This window comes from Podarcis cretensis (genome assembly GCF_951804945.1).
Source record: "Podarcis cretensis genome assembly, chromosome: 16".
Taxonomy (NCBI): Eukaryota; Metazoa; Chordata; class Lepidosauria; order Squamata; family Lacertidae; genus Podarcis; species Podarcis cretensis.
Genome location: NC_137186.1, coordinates 28,608,757 through 28,614,781, shown reverse-complemented (window position 1 = coordinate 28,614,781; position 6,025 = coordinate 28,608,757).

Sequence of the window (6,025 nt, the reverse complement as noted above, 5' to 3'; positions counted from 1 at the left end):
GGGGGGGTGAGATCCTGCCAGGGTGCCCAGGGTTGCATTTGGAAGGGCTGCCCTCTCTTCCTCTGTGTTCACAAATCGCTCCACTCACTGCATTCTTCCTCTGTTAAATTGCTCATTAGAATTGCAAATAGATCTCTTCCTCTGTCGTTCTGTTTCTTAACCAGGGGAGGCTGCAACTGTTCCAGACAGGGACCTGGATGTAGTGAAGAGCTGGATGGAGGGTGGACAAACCGAGACCAAATCAGGGTGAGATGGAGACTTCGTGGGTGAGCTGTTCCCAGGCTGGGGAGTTTACTTCTGGAGGGGGGCTGCACTCCCTCTGGAAGAACAGGGGTGCAGTTTGGGGATGCTCCCACCTCCATCTCTGTCACTGGTGGTAAGCCCTGTGGCAAAGCTGGCCCATTATTTTATTATTTATACTCCGCCCATCTGGCTGGGTTTCCCAAGCCACTCTGGGCGGCTTCCAACAAAGTATTAAAATACAGTAGTCTGTTAAACATTAAAAGCTTCCCTAAAGAGGGCTGCCTTCAGATGTCTTCTAAAACTCTGGTAGTTGTTCTTTTCTTTGACATCTGGTGGGAGGGTGTTCCACAGGGCGGGTGCCACTACTGAGAAGGCCCTCTGCCTGGTTCCCTGTAACTTGGCTTCTCGCAGCGAGGGACCTGCCAAAAGGCTCTCGACGCTGGACCTCAGTGTCCGGGCAGAATGATGGAGATGGAGACGCTCCTTCAGGTATACTGGACCGAGGCCGTTTAGGGCTTTAAAGGTCAGCACCAACACTTTGAATTGTGCTCGGAAACATACTGGGAGCCAGTGTATGGTCTCGGCGGCCGTTCCCAGTCACCAGTTTTGCTGCCGCATTCTGGATTATTTGTAGTTTCTGGGTCACCTTCAAAGGTAGCCCCACATAGAGCGCATTGCAGTAGTCCAAGCGAGAGATAACTAGAGCATGCACCATGCTGATGAGACAGTCTGTGGGCAGGTAGAGTCTCAGCCTGCGTAGCAGATGGAGCTGGTAGACAACTGCCCTGGACACAGAATTGACCTACACCTCCATGGGCAGCTGTGAGTCCAGAATGACTCCCAGGCTGCGCACCTGGTCCTTCAGGGGCACAGTTACTCCATTCAGGACCAGGGAGTCCTCCACACCCGCATGTTCAAACATGTGGGTTCTAAGGTAAGGGGTGTATAAAAAGGTATCGATTCATTTGTTTTAAATACAGAAATGTATTACTAGGGGGAGGTGGCTTTGTGCGCTGTCTCTCTCTCTATATATATAGGGGGGAAATGCTCTAAATGGCTGCTGAATTTTCATGAGGACTAGAAACAGTATATTCATTTTAAAAAACACTGATGTGGAAATGTAGAGAACTCAACTTAAAAACAAGAAACCAATGCTGCCCGTTTCACCCATCTCTTATCAGGAAAGCCTTTCTTGATGCCCGGTGCCCCAGGCAAGCAGGGATGGTGCAGGAAGTCATCCTAAAAAAATGGAAATGAGAACAGAAATCCCACAGAAAAAACATTACAGGTCAGTGAAAGCCTGGGTAAAAGAGTGGCTAGGGAAACCCAGTCAGATGGGCGGGTATTATTATTATTATTATTATTATTATTATTATTAAACTGGGCTGGAGACCTACACTGCAAAATTCAGAGAAGTGCAAATTTTGAAGGCTGGTTCTCTGTTTCTGTTTGTGTAAATTAGGCACACTGCAAATGGAATTAATTGTCCCTCCAGTTCCATTTCTAAAGTGCCCAGGTTGCCAGAACACCTGGTCTGCTTATGTGTTTAGGAAAGTGCAGGAGGAGGCGGGGAAATACATGTGCCAGGAAACAAGATGCACCAAGAGAATCTGCCCCAACAGTTAGGTCGCCAGGAAGGCACAAAGGTCACTCAAAGGACCATCTTTTGGGTGCCAGGCTAATACCCACCTTCATTTCTAGGCATTGGATGGTGGCTTACTGGCCAGCTCTCTTCTGTTTGGGCTGGGAAGGCCAAACAGGTTTTATGGTGGTTTTTTATAGAGTGACGTCATAGTATCATAGTACTGTAGAGTCGGAAGGGACCCCAAGGGTCATCTAGTCCAACCCCTGCAATGCAGGAATCTCAACTAAAGCATCCATGACCGATGCCCATGTTTTTCTTTTAGAGGCTTATGATATATTTTTTAATCTTACATTTGTTTATACTGTTGCTACGGTTTGTGTTTTATGTGCTTTGGTAACCTTCTGAACTTTGTAAGTTGCCTTAAAGGTAAAGGTAAAGGTACCCCTGCCCGTACGGGCCAGTCTTGACAGACTCTGGGGTTGTGCGCCCATCTCACTTAAGAGGCCAGGGGCCAGCGCTGTCCGGAGACACTTCCGGGTCACGTGGCCAGCGTGACATTGCTGCTCTGGCGAGCCAGAGCCGCACACGGAAACGCCGTTTACCTTCCCGCTGGTAAGCGGTCCCTATTTATCTACTTGCACCCGGAGGTGCTTTCGAACTGCTAGGTTGGCAGGCGCTGGGACCGAGCAGCGGGAGCGCACCCCGCCGCAGGGATTCGAACCGCCGACCTTTCGATCGGCAAGCCCTAGGCGCTGAGGCTTTAACCCACAGCGCCACCTGCGTCCCTATTGTAAGTTGCCTTGGGGCTACATTATTATTATTTCTTGTAAGAAATCTGTAGGGCTAATTTTAAAAGACAGAACAACAACAACAATGCAAGAGCAGTGATCTTTCAGACTCTTCTAACATTTTCTGGAAGTTTTGTTTTGTTTTTAAAGTTGATTTTAGCTTTTTCTTTTCACCTATTCTGCCCCAGAAGCAGAAGAATTGGCCAGTCAGGACACCCTGAACTCCAAAGGGCCTCGTTCCCCCTAACTTGCTTCTTCTGCTACAATATGGTTCTCCTGGTGTTCCCATTGGGGCCATGTTGAAAAGGATCTGCTTTAAAAACTCTGGCCATTTGCTGGAATATAGGGACCTCCCTACCAGGATGAGGAGTCCATTTTCCCTCCTTCCTCCTTCTCCTGACAGGTTTCTAATCAGATGATGGTGTAAAATGCGATGGGGGGAAACGATCTGCCCACTGAGTACCCAGACACATTGCTTACAATTGAAAAAAAAAAGACCAAAATACAGAAACCACCAAAGGGAACCGGAGTTTAATAGAAAGCTCACCAGGCCAGTTGATGGGTGACTGATTCCTCCCAGAGCAGAATCAAAGGTCACAGGAATGTGGGGGTGGGGTTGGGGGTTGGGGAGGTCCTTCCCTTCAGCAGAACAAAAACCCGCTTGAGAGGGTGGCGCCAACATCCGCCATTTTCTTTTTAAAACAAACAAACAGAAATAGCAAAGGAAGCACAGCAATCCTTTGCAGAAAACGCATCGGCCGAAAGCATCTCCCCAGTCCATCTTTGAAGGCTGGGAGTGGGAGGCGCCATGTTTAAGTGGTTCCCTTCCTGTCTGCAGGGCCAGTTTCAGAGAGTGGCATCGGGCAGAGGTATCTTCACCTGCTGCGGCTTGTGCCATCTTCTCCCTGGTGCTGTTTGACAACTGTGCGAAGCTGTTGGGGGGCAGCCCTGAAGGGATTTCGGAGCACAGTGGCAACACAACACAGAGGATCCCAAGCTCTGTGTCTCTGTGACGTCCGACTCAGGGCTGGATGTGCACATCCTGGAAGCTAATAAGCTGAGTCTGAACCCTGGAGAGCTTGAGGTTCAGTGGGTGGGTGGTACATAGCCAGAGGAATTAGGCAGATTATTAACCCACAAACATCCAAGGACCATTCTTGAACTGTTGTTGCTGATGACCCAAGAGGCCACTGTTGCTAGATCGTTGCTCTGGCCATTCCAGGACAGGGATAGTTTTGCCACAATGAATGACTCACACATTGGATCACCCTAGAGATTGGATTACAGTAGTATCCTGGGTTAAGTACTTAATTTGTTCCGGAGGTTCGTTCTTAACCTGAAACTGTTCTTAACCTGAAGCACCACTTTAGCTAATGGGGCCTCCCACTGCTGCTGCACCACAGGAGCACAATCTCTGTTCCCATCCTGAAGCAAAGTTCTTAAGCCGAGGTAATATTTCTGGGTTAGCGGAGTCTGTAACTTGAAGGGTCTGTAACCTGATGCGTATGTAACCCGAGGTACCACTGTACTACCATGTGCTCTGCATGAGCTTCCTTCAAGGCTGACCAGGGCTCTGGGGCTCCGTTGCTGGTCAGAGCAGCCCCCCCAAAGCCCAAGGATTTACCCTGGGCTGCCCACATGTTGCTACTGGGGATGGGGAAGGTTCAAGGTGATGCTGTTGAGGAGCAGAGTCATCTTTCTGAAGGAGTCACAAGGCAGAGCCTGAAAGACTGATAGCCCACTTCTCACTGAGGAACCTGATTTTGATCTCTCATCTTCTCACCTGCATTTGATCTTTGATCCGAGGCAATGTGCACCCACCAGTTATGAGCATGTCCTGTTTCAGCCCACCAGGAATTGCTACATTAAAAGAATAAATTAAAGCCATAAGCACAGCAATCCATAGCAGGAAACATTTCACTAAAAAAAAAGGTAAAGGTACCCCTGCCCGTATGGGCCAGTCTTGACAGACTCTGGGGTTGTGCGCCCATCTCACTTAAGAGGCCAGGGGCCAGCGCTGTCCAGAGACACTTCCGGGTCACGTGGCCAGCGTGACATCGCTGCTCTGGCGAGCCAGAGCCGCACACGGAAACGCCGTTTACCTTCCCGCTGGTAAGCGGTCCCTATTTATCTACTTGCACCCGAAGGTGCTTTCGAACTGCTAGGTTGGCAGGCGCTGGGACCGAGCAGCGGGAGCGCACCCCGCCGCAGGGATTCGAACTGCCGACCTTTCGATCGGCAAGCCCTAGGCGCTGAGGCTTTAACCCACAGCACCACCTGCGTCCCACACACTTAAAGGTAGGTGTTAAAAATCAGCAAGTGGTGGGTTGAATAAACAGGTTTTCAACAAGATGTCAAAACATAATTGCTTGTAGTTTTGTTTTTATGACGACAGCCCAGATTCTTGAGAACTGCTGACGGGAACCCTTGTGATGGTCCTGTAAATGGGCACGGCTCATTGTGCAGTGAGCCAGGATACAGCCCTCTTTACTGTGGCCCCCGAGTTCTGTCGGCTGGGATGCCCCTTCCGTCTTTCAAAGGGCAAACAAAGCACCATCTCTTTCTGCTAGCCTTTGCAGGAGACGCCTGAGAGCATTTGGGCAATGGCAGCTTCTTGGCTTTTCGATCTGATTAACAGGCTATTGTTTCATTCTCCCCAGCAACATTTTATACCACTCTTCTATTTTGTCACCATGGGATCCGAATCAACATAGTGTGGTTTTATAAACACAAAGAAAAATAAAATCGGTGGGCGGGGAAGAACATGAAACTCTTCTGTTGAACACTTCCCCCACCTTTAAAATCCTTAATATATTGACGCTGGCTACTCCATTTTGGAGAGAGCGGCCAAGCAAGAGTCAGGCTAGTGTTTGAGCTAAGCCAGCCAACATTTGGCAGCCAAAATCTGCAATGGAGATGGGTGCTGGCGGAGACTTCTAAACTTAAGTCTCTGATTTCACATCTTTATACAAGGGAACTGCTGTGAGGCAAGAGTGCCCCCAGTAGCATGCAGAGTGCCCTATCCAGAGTGCTATCCAGTGTCGGATTTAGGGCAGTTCCCTTGCACGGGGCACTGAGCCAAGGGGGCACAGAATTGAGAAGATCCATAACTGAGAAGATTCATTAGGGGGCGCCAAGTTTTGGGCTCGCTCATGGTTCCAGACTGCCAACGATTACCAAAGTCCGTCCCTGGTGCTGACTCATTGCAGTCAAATGCCACATGCCAGTGGCCAGAGGGTTTCATGATGGCAGAAGGGGATGTCCAGCCTGGCTGGAGGAGCTCCAGGGAATTTCTCTCCCCCCCTCCCTCTCCTCCCCCGTCCCACCAGAAAGAAGGCTGAGCTCCAACAGCCAGCTGTCCTAGGGAATGCAGGAGCAAGCAGGGGGCTGCTTACCCCCTCCGTCGACC